Source organism: Balaenoptera acutorostrata, chromosome 11, assembly GCF_949987535.1.
Source record: "Balaenoptera acutorostrata chromosome 11, mBalAcu1.1, whole genome shotgun sequence".
NCBI lineage: Eukaryota > Metazoa > Chordata > Mammalia > Artiodactyla > Balaenopteridae > Balaenoptera > Balaenoptera acutorostrata.
Window position 1 is genome coordinate 69,153,432 of NC_080074.1, and position 21,850 is coordinate 69,175,281.

Below are 21,850 nucleotides of genomic sequence, written 5' to 3' on the forward strand. Positions count from 1 at the left end.
TCGGGGAACCATGGTACCAATCTCTAATGATCAGTCCATCAGTACTTGCCAAACAAATCTACCTGGTTTATGGCCATGTTTGTTGTACTTACTTAATTAAATTTGACAAAAAAAATTATGGAGTCTCTACTAAGTGCAAGGTGCTGTGGAAGAATCAAATATAATAAAATATATAATAGGGTTTGATATAATCATGACAAGTTGCTGTTAGGTCTTCATTGTTTCCAAAGTACTGGCACATTCATTATCCCATTTGACCTTCTCAACAACTCTCACCCCTCAGAGTTGAGGAGACTGAAGTCTGGAGAGGTGGAATGGCTTGCAGTGGTCATTGGTGACTGGTCTTCGGTGACAGAACACAGACTAGAACTAACTTGCACACTTTCTCGCTGTCACATGTATCTCTGCCCAACTTGCATCACAGCAATTGATTTGTTGCCATCCATTCTTTATTGATGAACACCATGTGGTGGAAAACATCACTGACACAGGATATCCTGGTGGCTGAGCCACTCTTCACCCTGGATGTGAAAGATGCTGCCTGCCAAGTGGTACTGACCTGGAAGGCGAGAGGTTTGCAGCATTAACAGGTGCTTGTCACGTCGTCATCAATCACGGTCACAGCACCGCTCTGGTTCTTTTAACCTTCCTCTGAAGCGTGATGCCTTTGTTAAGACTTGATCTTGGATGGAAGAAAAAGAATCTCTCTCTCCTGAAGACCAAGCTCACTTTATCAAATGAATTTTAGGACAGGACAAAACTTACTTCTCCCTTTACTTTGTGTGAAATCCTCTCCCTAGGGCAGACTGGAGAGTCTTAACCAAGTCCATCAAATGTCAACATTTTTTTTCCAACAAAAGGTTTCACATATTTATTACTAAGCCAAGGCACTAGTGCAGAAACACTGACAACAAACGAAGAACCAACCATTCCATTTCTCCCATAAAACACATGTGGCTTTTCAGACAGTAGTGATGTTCTCACTACTGTGATATGGTAAGATGCAAGTGACCTTGACACAACATAAATGTGTGCCACTTCATATTTGAGCCTCCTTATAGACCCAGTTTTGTTCTTCTCCAATGTCTTCTCTTGGAGTTGTATCTGATTTTATTCCCAGTTTTCATTCAAATACACTGGGGAATGGGACGATTCTCCTTTTGTTTCTTGGCCAGGAATTGCTTGATCCTGAAAGTCTTGTGAGAAGACCTGGCAAGGAGCAAACTCAACCACACATAGGATGGCAGAGAAGAGAAGAGAGCAGATGTCAACATTTGGCTTCTTATTAACATTTAGCCCCAAACCTAGGAGAACTCTATCATACTCTCTCTTTATTTTGTTTTCTGTTTCTTTGTTTTGTTTTTACTTCCTGATCTAATCCATCAGTAAATCCTCATGGCTTTTTCTCCAAAATCTATCCCCTCTGTCCAACCTTGGCCCCTCCTCTCACTTGCGACCCCTCGAATTTCAGCTACCAAGGCCTCAGGCTGCCCTTCTCTGGCAGGCCCCATGACTCTAATGATTCCTTCTCCTTTCACCCTTGGCCCTTTTAATGTCCAGCCTCCACAGAGGGACCAGAGAAATGCTTTTAAAAATGTAAATCTTGTCACTCCCTGTCTTCTGTTTAAAATCTTTCACTGGCTGCCCATTGACATTGAACTAGAACCTGAATCCTTTCCCTTGACTGCCAGGCCCTGCCATCAGCCCTCACGGCCCCCACACCTCTCCCTGTGTTGCCTCCACATGCTGTTAGAACGTGCTGAGCCCCTCCCATCTGTGGTAGGCTGAAAAATGCTCCCCCAGAAAATGTATCCATGTCCTAATCCCTGAAATCTGTGAATGTGACCTTACACGGCAAAAAAGGGGATGTAATTTTTTTTGCAGTTGTGATTAAATTAGGTGTCTTGAGCTAGAGAGACTGATTAGTCTGAATTATCTGGTGGGTCCTAAATGCCATCATGATGTCCTTATAAGAGGGAGATTAGTCAGACACACACAGAGGAGAAAATTTGAAGATGCTGGCCTCGAAGATTAGAGTGATTCGGACACAAGCCAAGAAATGCTGGTAGCCACCAGAAGCTGGGAGAGGCAAGGAACAGATTCTCCCCAGCGCCTCCAGAGAAAGCATGGCCCTGCAAACACCTTGTTTTCAGACTTCTGGCCTCTAGAACTGTGAGAGAATAAATTTCTGTTGTTTCAAACCACCAAGTTTGTGTTAGGTTTTTACAACAGCCGTAGAAACTAATACACCATCTTAGGGCTTTTACGGTTCCTTCTGCCTGCAACTTATCCTATGAAACCTTTTGCCTCTCTCTTGCTCCTGAGGACACAGTTGAAATACCAGCTCTTCAGGGAGGACTTCCCTGACCATTCAAGCTAAGGTAGCCCGCCCCACCAAGACATTCTTTATCACATCACCTGTTTTATTTTCTCCATCATTGTTTAGAAATTATTTATATTTATTTTTTCTTTGACTGGCTTATTTTCTCATTCCAGTACATAAAACAGTATCTGGCATGTAATACCTGCTTATTAAGTATTTGTTAAAGGATGGAAGAAAAAAAGAATATTACTAATTGCTTAGTGATGAAGAAAATGTTATATAATAATCATCTAGGCTTTCAAAAAATGTTTTGGCTACTATGGTGAATGTCTTCTACTAGATAGGGTTGCCTATATACAATCCTATAAATAAAATACACGGCACTCAGTTAAGTAGGAATTTCAGATAAACATAAATAATTTCAGTATAAGTATGTCCTACCAGATACTGCATGGGACATACTTGTGCTAAAATTTATTCAAATTCAAAATTCAAATTTAGCTGGGCATCTTATTTTGTTTGTCTTATTTTTACTACCCCTGGCAACCCTAGCTGTAAACCACTATAGTCTGTCATGGACAGAGACTGTCAGAAGATGAAGGGATTAAAAACAACAACAACAAACAAACAAACAAAACCCTTCCCTTGAAAATCTTGTCTCATGCAATTATTCATCAAAATCTTGGAACTACACACATATCAGTAAGTTTTTCCTTTTCCCTTTGAAGGAAAACTAAAGAAGTTGTGCTTGTTTACTCACATCACTCAGGGAAAAGAAGGCACCCACTCTGCTAGAAGAAAGCCCTGATGGTTTCACATGTGAATCTGCATGGGTAGCTCCAGAACTGGGCATAGATTGATTTTACAGAGTAGATCTTGACACCAAAAGCATGTTGCATATTAGACTTCATCAAAATGAAAAAATTTTGCTATGTGAAAGACTTGACTGTTAAGAGGATAAAAAGACAAGCTAGAGCATGGGAGAAAATATTTGCAAACCATACATCTGACAAAGGACTCATGTCTTAAGATATAAAGAACACTCAAAACTCCACAGTAAAACAAAGAAACAAACAAAAAGACAATTCAATTTGAAAATGGGCAAAAGACATTGAGACATTTCACTAAGGATATATGACTGGAAAATACGCACATGAAAAGATATTTGATATTACTTGTCATTTATGGAGGAAGTGAGCCTTAAGCCTGCAATCCATCTTTTGTTTATCAGCCAGGATCCCGGGGAATAAAGTCGCAGTTGATGGCAAGTGAAAGGATGCACGCACCCATGCAGTCCAGGATGAGAGGGAGAGTGGAGACCTGGCAGCCTTGGCAGGGGCAGGCCCTGCTGGCTGTACTGACCCAGAGAGACCAGAGGAGCAACCCTGTGCCACGAGAGCAGAGAACACGCATCGTGAGTGCAGTGGCTCTTAGCGTGGCCAGATCCACTCAATAGAGAGCGTGGCCTGATAACCATCAGGTCTGATAAGCCAACCTCTTCCCATGGGGGAGGGGGGTAGTCAGGAGTAAGATGGGGTGGACACTCCCTCTCTAACACCTCCTTGTCACAGAGGAAGTATATGTGGACACTCCCTTCCCTTTGGGTCAAGGCAGGCATATGAAAAGAGGAACATAAATATTTCTCCCTAAAATGCTGCCTCAAGGGAAGGAGGTATTTACAAGACCAGGTTGTCAGTATTACTGATGGATGCGACCAGTCTTTAAGCCTGCTAAAATAAGAGACTCACTGAGAACCAACAGGTTTCCACTGGGCAACAGAAAGGTCAGAACGTCCCCCAAAGCATACTCCAACAGTTGTGTTTACCTTGAAGTCCCTTGGAAATCCAAAAATAGGAAGTTCTGTGTTGAAAAGCTACCCATCAGTAAGGAAACAGAAGTGCCAGCCATCCAAATGCAGAGCACCAAACTGCATGCCTCATTACCTACTGTCATACAGCGTGGGGCTCAGTTCTGCTACGCTCTTATCAATCAGTTCACTCACCACAATATAGGAAAACATTCTAGAAGAAAACATTCTAATAATGATTAAAAATATAAATCCATCACTAGGGGCAACGTTGTTTTCTTTTTAATTCATGAACAACATTCTTCTCAATCATCTCAGGAGAAAGGGAAATAAAAGAAGCACCTTAGTGAGGACCCACCCCCATCTTTCACAAATTTCCCTGGAATTTTGTTTTAAAGAAGACCAGAGACTATCACAGGTACAGTTTTTCTTCTCAGCACCAACTTACAAAAAGTTTTGTGATCTTTTTGTTTTCTAAAATGCATTAATTTCACATTTTAAAGAAGACACTGAGCCCTAGTGGTTACGAATAGAATTAGGTGTATTTTCAAAGACTCAAACTTCAAGAACTGAGGCCGAGGTAAATTCATTCTTCCAGACCATGGTTTAATATTTCTGATAGGTAATTCACCCAACTCTATTCTTGTGCCTTAAAGAAGTAAATGTAAATCTAATGGATGAGCCAGTGCAATTGGATCATTTTATTTGCTTTAAAAAAACCATAATATCTGGATCAAGTTGTGGACAAGAAGTTCTTCAAGTTTGGCTTCACAATACATTTTATATTCTTTTTCTTCTGTAAGTTTCTAGCAATATTTGAGACTCCTTAAAGTTTTATACATTTGAAAACTTTCTAGAATGTATAATCAACTAATTAAAAGGATTAATTATAAAAAGCAATCTTATAAATTTCAAATTTTCATTGTTTCTTTCTAATTAAAAAATAATATGTATGTTCATTGTAAAATCTCAAAGTTTATAAAGTAAAAAATAGAAATTTCCCTTCCTTCTACTCCAATTCTACACTCCAGACATATCCATGGTTAATAGTTTGACATGTATCTTTTCAGATTTTGTTTTCCTATTCACATAGAAACATATATGTAAATACATTTTAATTGTCTTTAATCTTTATTATGAAAAATTTCAAAGTTGAAGGAATTAGAATATTATAATGAGCCAATATATACCTATCACCCAACTTCAACTGTTTTCAATTTTCTGTCAATCTTGCTTTATCCATTTTCCCACCTACTTTCTTCCATCCCTCACTGGGTTATTTGTAAGCAAATCTAAGGCATAATATTTTATTAGTTAATACTTTAGTATTTATCTCTAAAAGATAAGGACTTTTAAAAATAATTACCACACCTAAAATTTTCTAAATGAATAACTCTTAAATAACATGAAATAGTGTTCAAATATTCCTAAATATTTGAAAATATATATAACTATATATATGTATATAAATATATAACAGAACTATACTAGACATAGTGCTATGTTTCTGCAGAAAAAATTTAAACTTTAAAAATAAATTATAGGTCAAAGAATGTTGTTGGGATCCATTGGGACTTTTCAGCTTATGTTTTACACCCCTTCTATTAATTTATAAAGTTCTACTATCTGAGGTCAGGCTTAAGGCTCACTTCCTCCATAAATGACAAGTAATATCAAATATCTTTTCATGTGCATATTTTCCATTCATATATCCTTAGTGAAATGTCTCAATGTCTTTTGCCCATTTTCAAATTGAATTGTCTTTTTGTTTGTTTCTTTGTTTTACTGTGGAGTTTTGAGTGTTCTTTATATCTTAAGATATGAGTCCTTTGTAGGATGTATGGTTTGCAAATATTTTCTCCCATGCTCTAGCTTGTCTTTTTATCCTCTTAACAGGCTCTTTCACATAGCAAAAGTTTTTCATTTTGATGAAGTCTAATATGCATCATGCTTTTGGTGTCAAGTCTAAGAAGTCATCACTAAGCCTTAGATTGCCAGGGTTTCTCCTATGTTATCATCTAAAAGTTCTATAGTTTTATGTTTTGCATTAAGGTCTATGACTCTTTTTGAGTTAATTTGTGCATAAGGTATGAGACTTAAGTCAAAGTTCACTTTTTCTATGCATATTCAATTGCCTCAGTACCAGTACCATTGGTTGAAAAGACTACCTTTTCAAAAACTGCTTGTTGCATCTTTGTCAAAAATCAGTTGGCTGTTCTTATATGGGGTTACTTCTGGCTTTTCTGTTTTGTTCCATTGATCTATGTGTCAATTGATTAATATAAATTTTATGTAATGTTTCTAAATATTTCCTACTATACACCCTAGGCACCTGCCCACTACAGTTCATTGTTGCTCTCAATCAGGGACTCTTAATTGTGTTCCTGGAATAAGTTTTTTGGTCTGTGAAGAAGATACAGAGAATCTTGAATATTATTCTGTTCTAATGGTACTCTGTGAATTTCCTTGTGAAAACATCTAATCTCTTTATTAAAAATTTTTTTAAGTTATCAAGAACAGGAAAATTTCGAGTTTATCTTCATGTCATTTCTTATTTGTTGTTTATGTAATCCAAATGTCCCACATTTCATTTCTCTTTAATGCCCAACTTTCAACAACATGAATCCCCTTTCCATTTGCCTGTAGAAATTCGATTCTTTCTCTCAGGTCTCTGAGAATACTCTCTCATGCTTACATGTCTCACCAGTGTATCCCAGATGGCTGTCACTTTAGCTGGCCATCTGGTCTTGACCTCTGCTTAGCTTTTCTGCAGGCCCCTCTCACTGCCTTGAGATGGGTCTTCTGCCAGCTGCTGCTGTAGTTCTCTCTATACTGCTTTGCTTCAGGTATGGGCACAGATGTCCAGGCCAGTCCCTAAATTTCCCAACCTAATAACTGGGACCAGGCTGCCTATTTAACAAGACTTTACTAAAAACTTGAGTGTAATGCAGAGGATTGTGGCATAGACCATTTGAAACACATATGAAAATGATTTCAGGGTCAGGCTCGAGCCCCTCCACAGGTCCCCTACCAGACACTCTCTCACCAGTCCCTGGCCTGCCCTGAAGTTGTGAAGACTCGCTGCTCTTAACCCTAAGAGGGGTGCCCTTGGGCATCTCCCCTTCTATATCTCAAGCTGCCAAACTCCTTGAGGCTCCAGAAAAGAAACTCTTTATTGTATAGCACAGTTTAAGGCCCACCTCCAAGAATTCCTTTTTACTGGACCAGGTTAACATCTTGAAACAACCTTTTTTTCTTTTTTAAGATTTAATTTTATTTATTTTTGGCTGCGTTGGGTCTTCGTTGCTGTGTGCGCGCTTTCTCTAGTTGTAGCGAGCAGGGCTACTCTTCACTGCGGTGCGCAGGCTTCTTCTTGCGGTGGCTTCTCTTGTGGAGCACGGGTTCTAGGCACGTGGGCTCAGTAGTTGTGGCACGTGGGCTCCAGAGCGCAGGCTCAGCAGCTGTGGCACACGGGCTTAGTTGCTCCACGGCATGTGGAATCTTCCCGGACCAGGGATTGAACCCGTGTCCCCTGCATTGGCAGGTGGATTCCTATCCACTGCATCATCAGGGAAGTCCAAAACAACTTATTTTTATAAGGAGAACTTACTTCTTATTCAAAGGAGTTGGCCCTAGGGGTCCCACAAGAACTATAGTTTAGCATGTATAATAAGGAGTCTGACTCCATTGGTTAATGTTTGGCTGTGCGTCGCCTTCAGCCTCATTCTTCCCTCTTCTTCTCATGTCCCACATCTGGGAAAATGAAGGAGCAAGTCCAGATGCTCCCTCCTTCGGGATGGTAGGTGGTTCAAGCCATGCAAGCCTTTGCCTGTGCAGGGAAAGCCTCACCCCCGGCTCCATCCCCTAACCACAGTAAACACTCAAAGCCAGTCTCATTTCTTGCTCTCTTGAACCATTTTGGGCCTGCTTGGGAGGCCTGCCCTGCTTGCCCCAGAAAGCCTCCATTATGTAATAATAAATCTCTTCATACGCTCTTGGTATTCGTGTGACATCATCAGTCTTGACACTCAAACCAAATTTTGGATGTGGGTCCATCCTGCTGAGACTGATTTGGATGTCATGATAACATCAGAATATGTCTCAAAAACACATTAGAGAATAGCTTGAGTTAAGTTTTGGCAGTTCTTGCTCTTTTGGCAGTCCAGCACTCTTTAGGGTTCCTTCATAAACAAGAGGTAAAGATGAGACTTCATGTCTTGTTTTGTTTATGCAAGACACACAAACATTCCCAAGAAAATTTCGGAGCTCATAGTCTAAATTTGTATTTAGAATGCACCAGTCTTCCTAAAGGAAATAGCTGATGGGAATCAACTCTACCCACAAAGAAAATGACATTTTGCATTTTTATACAGATCAGAAACCCTGTCTACTCTGGAATATCAACTTTACCTTTTTATAACCAAAATTCCTATTAAAAGGTCCCTTCCCTCTCCAAAAAAAAAAAAAAAAAAGAAGTACAAAGTTAAATCAAATCTTGGCCGGCAAGGAAACAGAAAAATACCTTGAAGCTTTAAAATAGCAGGTCTTACTCTGCCTCTGGATCTCCTCACCATCAGAGTAACATGTGGGAAAAAACGCACCTCCACCAATACCTAACCCAAACACCTTCATCCCTCGACCTTTCATGAGTAGCTACAGAGCTACCAAATTTAACCAAAAATGTTATTCTCTTCCATGAATCCACTCCTAATTTCCCACCCTGTGAGTTTCCTTAAAGGATTAATCAAGGCTTATTTAATAAGTAAATCTAGATAAGATTGAATTTTTTCAAAGGTAATAGGCATATAATTTAGGTATTCGTTATATACAAGAATACAGAAATTCCAGAAACATGAATACTCTCCAACAAAGTTGACCTGTATTAGGTACTGTACCTTGAGGTCTGTCTGCAGAACTTTACTTATTTAAGCTATTGCTGTGTCATTTCACTAGGAAAATTAATGCCCAAACCAGTTAAGACATGAAGACATGGAGTTTGAGAGCTTTGCCCATGTTTGCCATTACCAAGATGCAGTAAATAGAAGTAGTAGCCACGGAGAGGAGAGAAGGGAGTCTCAACCACAAGGATGAACACTCAACTAAGAATCATTCACCACGTAAGGAAAGTAGCACCATGAAAGATATACAGCAAATAAACTTAAAAGTCAATACCTGAGCAAACAGACTTAATAGGATACATAAATATATTTTAATATGTCATGATTAATATCTTCAGAGGGGAAAGAGAAGAAATTATATCCACAAAATGAGAAGGCCCAACTATTAAAAAGAACCAATTGAGGATTCTATAAATAAAGATACAAAAATTAAGTCACCAAGATAAATAAGTAAATAATGTATAAATGGTCAGTAGAAGATTGAGCTGACTAAAGGACCAATTAGAAAGTGGGACTATTGAAAATTATTAAGGGATTCTCCCAGATTATAAAACAAAAGAGTAAAGATAAAACATGAGAGAAAAATAGAGACATGGAAAATAGCTTCAGAAACTCCAATATCAACGTGGTACATGTTGCAGAATAGCAGGTGTTACAGAAGAGGAGAACACAAAGAATCAAGGAAAGGAACTAATCAAAAGAATAATAGCAGAAAATTCTCCACCAAGACAGAAATCTTCAGATTGATAGTGTTCACCAGAGGCTGGGCAAATGACTTATCATAGTAAAATTTTACATATCAAAGATAAAGAGAAAATCGTAAAAGTTTTCAATGAATAGTGAAAACAAAACCAAATGAACAAAATATCAGGTTATCTATAAAGGAATGAGAATCAGGATGTTATGCCAAAGAAAACTATACCTCTTCCAGAGAACTAATTTTTTCCCCTTCAGTAAAAGAGTTATGAAATCTATCATATTATTTGCCTTTTTGCCCTGGATGACAGAAAACTGTAATGATTAAGCACTGGAGCCATGTTGCCCTAATATGCTAGAATATTTTAACTTTCTCTTTTATTTGTTTCTGGTTGTCAATTACTTTGTCTATTTTACTAAGCTTTTTTTAATGTCTTAAAATTGTTTTTAATTGTGAAATACATAAATACATAAAATTTACCATCTTAGCAATTTAAGTGTACAGTTCAGTTGTGTTAAGTACATTCACATTGTTGTGCAACCAATCTAAAGAGTTCATTTCATCTTACAAAACTGAAACTGTGTACCCATAAAAAACGAACTCCCTCCATTCCCTCTCCCCTCAGTCTCTAGTAACCACTGTTCTACTTTCTGTCCCTATGATTTTGACTACTCTAGGTACCTCACATACATAAATTCACACAGTATTTGTACTTTCCATGACTGACTTATTTTGCTTATCATAATGTCTTCAAGGTTCATGCATATTTTACTGTGTTAGAATTTCCTTGCTTTTTAAGGTTGAATAATATTCTATTATATGCATATACCACATTTTGTTTAACCATTCATCTCTCAAAAACTTGGGTTGCTTCAACATTTTGGCTACTGTGAATAATTCTGCTATGAACCTGACTATACAACTCTCTCTCCAAGACCTTGCTTTCCATTCTTTGGGGTATATACCCAGAATTTAGATTGTTGGATCATATGGAAATTCTGTTTAAAATTTTTGAGGAACTGCCATACTGTTTCCCATAGTGCTAAACCATTTTAGATTCCTACCAACAGTGTACAACGGTTTCAATTTTGCCACATCCTCACCAAAATTTTATGTTTCTTTGCTAGTAACCATCCTATTGGTTATGAGATTGTATCTCTTTGTGGTTTTGATTTATATTTCTCTAACAATTAAGAATGTTGAGCATGTTTTCATGTTCTTCTTGGCCATTTGTATGTCTTCTTTGGAGAAATGTCAAATTGAATCTTTTGCCATTTTTTAATCAAGCCGTTTGGTTGTTTATGTTGAATTGTAGGAGTTTTTTTAATATATTCTGGGTATTAACTTCTTATCAGAGATATAATTTGCAAATATTTTCTCCCATTCTTTTTGTTGACTCTTTACTCTGTGATTGGGTCTTTGATGTACAAACGTTTAATTTTTATGTAGTCCAATTTATATTTTCTTTTGTTTCCTGTTCTTTTAGTATTATATTCAAGAAATCATTGTCAAATCCAATGTTCCAAAGATTTTCCTCTATTCTTTTTCAGAGTTTTATAGTTTTAGCTCTTATGTTTCGCTCTTTGGTCCATTTTGAGTTAATTTTTGTACATGGTAAAAGGTAAGAGGCCAACTTCACTCTTTTGAATGTATTAATAGATACTCAGTTTTCCCTACTCTGTTTGTTGAAAAGACTGTCATTACCCCAGTGAATGGTCTTGACATCCATGTTGAAAATCATTTAACTATATATTCGAGGGCTTATTTCTGGGCTCTCTATTCTAATCCATTGTCCTATAGGACAGGTTTTTATGCCATACCACAGTGTTTTAATTGCTGTACTTTTTTAGTAAGTTTTCAAATCAAGAAGTGTGAAGCCTCCGACTTTATCATTTTTTGTCAAGTTTGTTTTGACTATTTGGAGCCCCTTGAGATTCTATTTGAATTTTTAAAAACATCTTTATTGGAGTGTAAATGCTTTACAATGGTGTGTTAGTTTCTGCTTTATAACAAAGTGAATCAGCTATACACATACATATATTCCCATATCTCCTCCCTCTTGTGTCTCCCTCCCACCCTCCCTATCCCACCTCTCTAGGTGGTCGCAAAGCATGGAGCTGATCTCCCTGTGCTATGCGGCTGCTTCCCACTAGCTACCTATTTTACATTTGGTAGTGTAAATACGTCTATACCACTCTCTCACTTTGTCCCAGCTTACCCTTCCCCCTCCCCATGTCCTCATGTCCATTCTCTACATCGGTGTCTTTATTCCTGTCCTGCCCCTAGGTTCTTCAGAATTTTTTTTTTTGGATTCCATATATATGTGTTAACATATGGTGTTTGTTCTTCTCTTTCTGACTTATTTCACTCTGTATGACAGTCTCTAGGTCCATCCACCTCACTAAAAACTCAATTTCATTTCTTTGTAAGGCTGAGTAATATTCCATTGTATATATGTGCCACATCTTCTTTATCCAATCGTCTGTCGATGGACACTTAGGTTGCTTCCATGTCCTGGCTATTGTAAATAGTGCTGCAATTAACATTGTGGTACATGACTCTTTTTGAATTATGGTTTTCTCAGGGTATATGCCCAGTAGTGGGATTGCTGGGTCGTATGGTAGTTCTTTTTTTAGTTTTTGAAGGAACTTCCATATTGTTTCCCATAGTAGCTGTGTCAATTTACATTCCCACAAACAGTGCAAGGGGGTTCCCTTTTCTCCACACCCTCTCCAGCATTTATTGTTTGTAGATTTTTTGATGAAGGCCATTCTGACCGGTGTGAGGTGATAACTCATTGTAGTTTTGATTTGCATTTCTCTAATGATGAGTGATGTTGAGCATCCTTTCATGTGTTTGTTGGCAATCTGTATATCTTCTTTGGAGAAAAGTCTGTTTAGGTCTTCTGCCCATTTTTGGATTGGGTTGTTTGTTTTTTTGATATTGAGCTGCATGAGCTGCTTGTAAATTTTGGAGATTAATCCTTTGTCAGTTGCTTCATTTGCAAATATTTTCTCCTATTCTGAGGGTTGTCTTTTCATCTTGTTTATGTTTTCCTTTGCGGTGTAAAATCTTTTAAGTTTCATTAGGTCCCATTTGTTTATTTTTGTTTTTATTTCCATTTCTCCAGGAGATGAGTGAAAAAGGACCTTGCTGTGATTTATGTCACAGAGTGTTCTGCCTATGTTTTCCTCTAAGAGTTTTATAGTGTCTGGCCTAACACTTAGGTCTTTAATCCATTTTGATTTTATTTTTGTGTATGGTGTTAGAGAGTGTTCTAATTTCATTCTTTTACATGTAGCTGTCCAGTTTTCCCAGCACCACTTATTGAAGAGCCTGTCTTTTCTCCATTGTATATTCTTGCCTCCTTTATCAAAGATAAGGTGACCATATGTGCGTGTGTTTATCTCTGGGCTTTCTATCCTGTTCCATTGATCTATATTTCTGTTTTTGTGCCAGTACCATACTGTGTTGATTACTGTAGCTTTGTAATATAGTCTGAAGTCAAGGAGCCTGATCCCTCTAGCTCCGTTTTTCTTTCTCAGGACTGCTTTGGCTATTCGGGGTCTTTTGTGTTTCCACACAAATTGTGAAATTTTTGTTTTAGTTCTGTGAAAAATGTCATTGGTAGTTTGATAGGGATTGCATTGAATCTGTAGATTGCTTTGGGTAGTATTGTCATTTTCACAATGTTGATTCTTCCAGTCCAAGAACAGGGTATATCTCTAAATCTGTTTGTATCATCTTTAATTTCTTTCATCAGTGTCTTATAGTTTTCTGCATATTGGTCTTTTGTCTCCTTAGCTAGGTTTGTTCCTAGGTATTTTATTCTTTTTGTTGCAGTGGTAAATGGGAGTGTTTCCTTAATTTATCTTTCAGGTTTTTCATCATTAGTGTATAGGAATGCAAGAGATTTCTGTGCATTAATTTTGTATCCTGCCACTTTACCAAATTCATTGATTAGCTCTAGTAGTTTTCTGGTAGCATCTTTAGGATTCTCATGTCATCTGCAAACAGTGACAGTTTTACTTCTTCTTTTCCAGATTGGATTCCTTTTATTTCTTTTTCTTCTCTGATTGCTGTGGCTAAAACTTCCAAAACTATGTTGAATAATAGTGGCGAGAGTGGGCAACCTTGTGTTGTTCCTGATCTTAGTGGAAATGGTTTCAGGTTTTCACCATTGAGAACCATGTGGCTGTGGGTTTGTCATATATGGCCTTTATTATGTTGAGGTAAGTTCCCTGTATGCTCACTTTCTTGAGGGTTTTCATCATAAATGGTATTGAATTTTGTCAAAAGCTTTTTCTGAATTTATTGAGATGACCATATGATTTTTCTCCTTCAATTTGTTAATGTGGTGTATCACATTGATTGATTTGTGTATATTGAAGAATCCTTGCATTCCTGGGATAAAGCCCACTTGATCATGGTGTACAATCCTTTTAATGTGCTGTTGGATTCTGTTTGCTAGTATTTTGTTGAGGATTTTTGCATCTATATTCATCAGTGATATTGGCCTGTATTTTTCTTTTTTTGTGACATCTTTGTGTGGTTTTGGTATGAGGGTGATGGTGGCCTCGTAGAATGAGTTTGAGAGTGTTCCTCCCTCTGCTATATTTTAGAAGAGTTTGAGAAGGATAGCTGTTAGCTCTTCTCTAAAAGTTTGGTAGAATTTGCCTGTGAAGCCATCTGGTCCTGGGCTTTTGTTTGTTGGAAGATTTTTAATCACAGTTTCAATTTCAGTGCTTGTGATTGGTCTGTTTATATTTTCTATTTCTTCATGGTTCAGTCTTTGAAGCTTCTGCTTTTCTAAGAATTTGTCCATTTCTTCCAGGTTGTCCATTTTATTGGCATAGAGTTGCTTGTAGTGATTTCTCACGATCTTTTGTGTTTCTGCAGTGTCAGTTGTTACTTCTCCTTTTTCATTTCTAATTCTGTTGATTTCAGTCTTCTCGCTTTTTTTCTTGATGAGTCTGGCTCATGGTTTATCAATTTTGTTTATCTTCTCAAAGAACCAGCTTTTAGTTTTATTGACCTTTGCTATCGTTTCCTTCATTTCTTTTTCATTTATTCCTGATCTGATCTTTATGATTTCTTTCCTTCTGCTAACTTTGGGTTTTTCTTGTTCTTCTTTGTCTAATTGCTTTTGGTGTAAGATTAGGTTGTTTATTTGAGATGTTCCATGTTTCTTGAGGTAGGATTGTATTGTTATAAACTTCCCTCTTAAAACTGCTTTTGCTGCATCCCATAGGTTTTGGGTCATCGTATTTTCATTGTCATTTGTTTCCAGGTATTTTTTGATTTCCTCTTTGATTTCTTCAGTGATCTCTTGGTTATATAGTAGTGTATTGTTAGGCCTCCATGTGTTTGTAGTTTTTACAGACTTTTTCCTGTAATTGATATCTAGTCTCATAGTGTTGTGGTCGGTAAAGATACTTGACACAATTTCAATGTCCTTAAATTTACTAAGGCTTGATTTGTGACCCAAGATATGGTCTATCCTGGAGAATGTTCCATGAGCACTTGAGAAGGAAGTGTATTCTGTTTTTTTTTTTTTTGGATGGAATGTCCTATAAATATCAATTAAGTCCATCTTGTTTAATGTATCATTTAAAGCTTGTGTTTCCTTATTTATTTTCATTTTGGATGATCTGTCCATTGGTGAAAGTGGCCTGTTAAATTCCCCTACTAGTATTGTGTTACTGTTGATTTCCTGTTTTATAGCTGTTAGCATTTGCCTTAGGTATTGAGGTGCTCCTATGTTGGGTGTATAAATATTTACAATTGTTATATCTTCTTCTTGGACTGATCCCTTGATCATTATGTAGTGTCCTTCTTTGTCTCTTGTAACAGTCTTTATTTTAAAGTCTATTTTGTCTGAAATGAGAATTGCTACTCCAGCTTTCTTTTGATTTCCATTTACATGGAATATCTTTTTCCATCCCCTCACTTTCAGTCTGTTTGTGTCCCTAGGTCTGAATGGGTCTTTTGTAGACAGCATATATACGGGTCTTGTTTTTGTATCCATTCAGCCAGTCTGTGTCTTTTGGTTGGAGCATTTAATCCATTTACATTTAAGGTAATTATCAATATGTATGCTCCTATTACCATTTTCTTAATTGTTTTGGGTTTGTTTTTTAGGTCTTTTCCTTCTCTTGTGTTTCCTGCATAGAGAAGTTCCTTTAGCATTTGTTGTAAAGCTGGTTTGGTGGTGCTGAATTCTCTTAGCTTTTGCTTGTCTGTAAAGGTTTTAATTTCTATGTCGAATCTGAATGAGATCCTTGCTGGGTAGAGTAATCTTGGTTTTAGGTTTTTCCCTTTCATCACTTTAAATATGTGTTGCCACGCCCTTCTGGCTTGTACAGTTTCTGCTGAAAGATCATCTGTTAACCTTATGGGGATTCCCTTGTATGTTAATTGTTGCTTTTCCTTTGCTGCTTTTTTTTTTTTTTTTTTTTTATAAGATTGTCTTGATTTTGTGACATCTCTGGTATTTGTCAACTTTTTTTTTTTTTTTTTGAAGATGTATCTTGTTTTACTTTTTTTTTTTTTTTTTTATAGCTACTTTATTTATTTATTTATTTATTTTTGGCTGTGTTGGGTCTTCGGTTCGTGCGAGGGCTTTCTCTAGTTGCGGCAAGTGGGGGCCACTCTTCATCGCGGCGCGGGGACCACTCTTCATCGCGGTGCGTGGGTCTTTCACTATCGCGGCCCCTCCTGTTGCGGGGCACAGGCTCCAGACGCGCAGGCTCAGTAGTTGTGGCTCACGGGCCCAGCTGCTCCGTGGCATATGGGATCTTCCCAGACCAGGGCTCGAACCCGTGTCCCCTGCATTAGCAGGCAGATTCTCAACCACTGCGCCACCAGGGAAGCCCTCCTTTGCTGCTTTTAATATTTGTTCTTTGTATTTAATTTTTGATAGTTTGATTAATATGTGTCTTGGCATGTTTCTCCTTGGATTTATCCTGTATGGGACTCTCTGCCCTTCCTGGACTTGATTGACTATTTCCTTTCCCATATTAGGGAAGTTTTCAACTATAATCTCTTCAAATATTTTCTCAGTCTCTTTCTTTTTCTCCTCTTCTTCTAGGACCCCTATAATTCAAATGGTGGTGTGTTTAATGTTGTTCCAGGGGTCTCTGTGACAGTCCTCAATTCTATTCATTCTTTTTTCTTTATTCTGCTCTGCAGTAGTTATTTCCACTATTTTATCTTTCAGGTCACTTATCCGTTCTTCTGCCTCAGTTATTCTGCCTTTGATTCCTTCTAGAGAATTTTTAATTTCATTTATTGTGTTGTTCATCATTGCTTGGTTCCTCTTTAGTTCTTCTAGGTCCTTGTTAAATGTTTCCTGTATTTTCTCCATTCTATTTCCAAGATTTTGGATCATCTTCACTATCATTACTCTGAATTCTTTTTCAGGTAGACTCCCTATTTCCTCTTCATTTGTTTGGTCTGGTGGGTTTTTACCTTGCTCCTTTATCTGCTATGTATTTCTCTGTCTTCTCATTTTGCCTACCTTACTGTGTTTGGGATCTCCTTTTTGCAGACTGCAGGTTCATAATTCATGTTGTTTTTGGTGTCTTCCCCCAGTGGGTAAGGTTGGTTCAGTGGGTTGTATAGGCTTCCTGGTTTAGGGCATTGGTGTTGTGTTCTTGTGGATGAGGCTGGATCTTGTCTTTCTGGTGGGCTGGACCGAGTCCAGTGGTGCATTTTGGGGTGCCTGTGAACTTATTATGATTTTAGGCAGCCTCTCTGCTAATGGGTGGGGTTTTGTTCCTGTTTTGCGAGTTGTTTGGCATAGGGTGTCCAGCACTGTAGCTTGCTGGTCGTTGAGTGGGGCTGGGTCTTAGCGTTGAGATGGAGATCTCTTCGTGAACTTTTGCCATTTGATATTACATGGGGCTGGGAGGTCCCTGGTGGACCAATGTCCTGAACTCAGCTCTCCCACCTCAGAGGCTCAGTTCTGATACCCGGCCAGGCACCAAGACCCTGTCAGCCACACAGCTCAGAAGAAACGGGGGGGGGGGGGGGGAGGAAAAAAGATAAATAAATAAATAAAATAAAGTTATTAAAATAAAAAATTAAAAATATTATTAAAAATTAAAAAGTAATTAAAAAAGATAAAACAAGAAAGAAAGAAAGAAGACAGCAACCAAACCAAAAAACCAATCCACCAATGATAACAAGTAGTAAAAACTATACTAAAAAACAAACAAACAAACAAACAAAACTGACAAACAGAACCCTAGGACAAATAGTAAAAGCAAAGCTGTACAGACAAAATCACACAAAGAAGCATACACATACACACTCAGAAAAAGAGAAAAAGGGGGAAATATATATAGATATTAAAATGGAAGAGAGCAACGAAATCAATAAACAAATCTAGCAGTGTTAATTAGCTCTAAATACTAAACTAAGGTAAACATAAAACCAGAACAAAATTAGATGCAGAAAGCAAACCCCAAGTCTACAGTTGCTCCCAAAGTCCACTGCCTCAATTTTGGGATGATTCATTGTCTATTCAGGTATTCCAGAGATGCAGGGTACATCAAGTTGACTGTGGAGATTTAATCTGCTGCTCTTGAGGCTGTTGGGAGAAATTTCCCTTTCTCTTCTTTGTTTGCACAGCTCCTGATGTTCAGCTTTGGATTTGGCCCCAAATTTAAATTTTTTTCTCTGTGTGTATGTCGCCTGAGGGCATCTGTTCCCCACCCAGACAGGAGGGGGTTAAAGGAGTGCCTGATTTGGGGACTCTGGCTTACTCAGGCCAGGGGGGGAGGAAGTGGTATGGAATGCGGGGTGAGCCTGCAGTGGCAGAGGCTGGCATGACGTTGCAACAGCCTGAGGCGCGCCATGTGTTCTCCCAGGGAAGTTGTCCCTGGATCACAGGACCCTGGCAGTGATGGGCTGCACAGTCTCCAGGGAGGGGACGTGTGGATAGTGACCTGTGCTTGCACACAGGCTTCTTGGTGGCTGCAGCAGCAGACTTAGCATCTCATGTCTGTCTCTGGTGTCCGTGCTGATAGCCGCGGCTCACAACCGTCTCTGGAGCTCATTTAGGCGGTGCTCTGAGTCCCCTCTCCTCACACACCCCAATGGTCTCTTGCCTCTTCGGCAGCTCCAGACTTTTTCCCGGACTCCCTCCCAGCTAGCTGTGGCACACTAGCCCCCTTCAGGCTGTGTTCACGCAGCCAACCCCAGTCCTCTCCCTGGGATCTGACCTCTGAAGCCTGAGCCTCAGCTCCCAGCCCCAACCCACCCCGCGGGTGAGCAGACAAGCCTCTCAGGCTGGTGAGTGCTCGTTAGCAGTGATCCTCTGTGCAGGAATCTCTCTGCTTTGCCCTCTGCACCCCTGTTGCTGCACTCTCCTCCGTGGCTCTGAAGCTTCCCACCTGCACCCCCCGTTCCGCCAGTGAAGGGTCTTCCTAGTGTGTGGAAACTTTTCCTCCTTCACAGCTCCCTCCCAGAGGTGCAGGTCCGTCCCTATTCTTTTATCTCTGTTTTTTTCTTTTTTCTTTTGCTCTACCCAAGTAAGTGGAGATTTTCTTGCCTTTTGGGAAGTCTGAGGTCTTCTGCCAGCGTTCAGTAGGTGTTCTGTAGGAGTTGTTCCACTTGTGCATGTATTTTTGATGTATTTGTGAGGAAGAAGGTGATCACCATGTCTTACTCCTCTGCCATCTTGAAGGTCCCCCTTCTATTTGAATTTTAGGATTGAATTTTCTATTTGTGCAAAAATGTTATTGGGATTTTGATAGTGATTTTATTGAATTTATAGATCCCTTTGGATAGTATGACATATTTACAATATGTCTTCCAACTCATGAGTATGTCTTCCATTTATCAGTGTCTCCTGTAATTTCTTTCAGCAACATTTTGTAGTCTTTATTGTACAAGTCTTTTGCCTGCTTGGTTAAATTTATTCCTAAGGAGTTTATTCTTTTTAATACCATCATAAATAGAATTATTCTCTTAATTTCCTCTTTAAATTATTCATTGGTGGTGCACAGACACACAACTGATTTTTGCACGTTGATTTTATATCCTGTGACTTTGCTAAATTCATTATTAGTTTTAACAAGTTTGTGTGTGTGTGTGTGTGTGTGTGCATGTGTGCATAATCTGTATGGTTTTCTACATATAAAATTATATTATTTGTGAACAGAGATAATTTCACTTCTATCTTTTCAATTTGGATGCTTTTAATTTCTTTTTCTTGCCTAATTGCTCTGGCTAAGACTTCTAGTACTATGTTGAATGAAAGTGATAAAAGTAAACACTCTTTTCTTGTTTCAGATCTTAGAGGGAAAGCTCTCAGTCTTTCACCAATAAGTATGTTAGATGTGGGCTTTTCATATATGGCATTTATTATGTTACCTTTTATTCCTAGTTTGTTACATCTTTATATCCTGAAAAGGTGTTAAATTTTGTCAAATGCTTTTTCTGCATTAATTGAGATGATCATGGGTTCATCCCCCCTTTATTCTGTTAATGTGGTATATTAAGTTGATCAATATTTGTATGTTGAACCATTCTTGCATTCCAGGAATAAATCCCATTTGGTCATAGTGTATAAGGCTTAAAATTTTGCTGTTAAATTCTGTCTGCTGATATTTTCTTGAGGATTTTAGCAGCACTAGTCATAAGAGATATTGATCTGCAATTTTCTTTTCTCATAGTGTCTTTGTTAGGATTTGCTATCAATGTAATGTTGGCATCATAAAATAAGTGTGGACGTGTTCACTCCTCTTCAAGTTTTAGGAAGAGTTTGGGGAGAATTTGTGTTAATTCTTCTTTAAATGTTTGGTAGATGTCACAAGTGAATTCTTCTGGGCCTGGGCTTTTCTTTGTTGGAAGTTTTTTGATTACTGATTCAATCTCCTAACTAGTTTTGAGTGTTCAGATTTTCTATTTCTTCAAGATTCAGTCTTGGTAGGTTTTGTGAGTCTAAGAATTTGTCCATTTTATCTGGGATATCCAATTTGTTGGTGTACATAATACTCTTACAATACTTTTTATTTCTGTAAAATTTATTGTAATATCCCTTCTTTCATTTACGATATTAGTTGAGTCCACAGTTCTGCAGTCTTCCTGCAGCTTTTATGTCCCAGTGTCCACCACTGCTTCCAGAGGCCTCCAACCTGACATCCAAATTAAGCCACCATTCTCGCCTGTGCCCCAAGTAATATGAGACAGAAACCAGAGCTCCAGGCATCCCCCAGACAAGCCAGAACAATGCAAACAAGTTCCACTCTTTCCTTGCTGTCCCAAGGGAGGAAACAGGAATTGGTTACCTTCGTTCCAACCACACCTCAGCGCACTGGGGAGGAGGTGGGGCAAGAGTGAGCAGAAATAACATGAAATTTCCTGCCCTTTGGAGTGTGACTTTTTCTTGGTTAGGTATTTGCTTGTTGCAACTTTTTAACTGATTTCTAGAATTCTTGCAAAGCTGCTTTGGTTTGTAAGTTGTTGTTTATTTGGTGTTTTTGTGGGAGATTGAGAGTATAGAGCTTACTATCTGGCCATCTTACTGATGTCACTCTCCTGTATAAATATTGAATATTTTGAAAAAATAAGTACTCATATCTTTTTTTGGAAATATGTCATAAATAAATTGAATAAATAAGGTTAAATTCACATCATTTAAGAGGGAAACAAATTATAGAATATTAATGTATTTGTGTTTCAGGTTGTTGAGTAGGAAAAACTAAGATTTTCTTGAGAGTCTAGTGTTCAGAGTAAGTGCAAAGGGGTGCCAAAAACAAACAAACAAAAGAACAGTAAATGGCAGGGTTTAAATAGCTATAGACCTGGGGGGCCAGAAGTTTAAAAAGGACCTCCAAATAATCTTCAGTTAACTAGAAAGTAATAAGACTATTTAGTGATGGTGTTGTAACATCTGGAGATTACTTAATTGGTGCTTAAGTGGTTTTGTTTTGCAAAATAGGCTTTGCATCAGTTAGGAGTATGTTCATTTGCAAGAAAAAAATATTAACCATCAGTGGTTTAATAAATTTGGTTACTTTTTCTAACATAGGAACCCTGGAGATAGAAAGATTCAGGCTTTGGTTCAGCAGCTCAATGATATCAGAATATGTGTTGACATTCTTCTAGCCTTAAAC

At 38.2% G+C, this 21,850-nt stretch overlaps 1 pseudogene; it reads right to left on the reverse strand.

Moving 5' to 3' along the window:
- Window positions 1-1,055: 1,055 nt before the first annotated feature.
- Window positions 1,056-4,343, reverse strand: LOC103000275 (60S ribosomal protein L39-like; annotated as a pseudogene).
- Window positions 4,344-21,850: the final 17,507 nt, after the last annotated feature.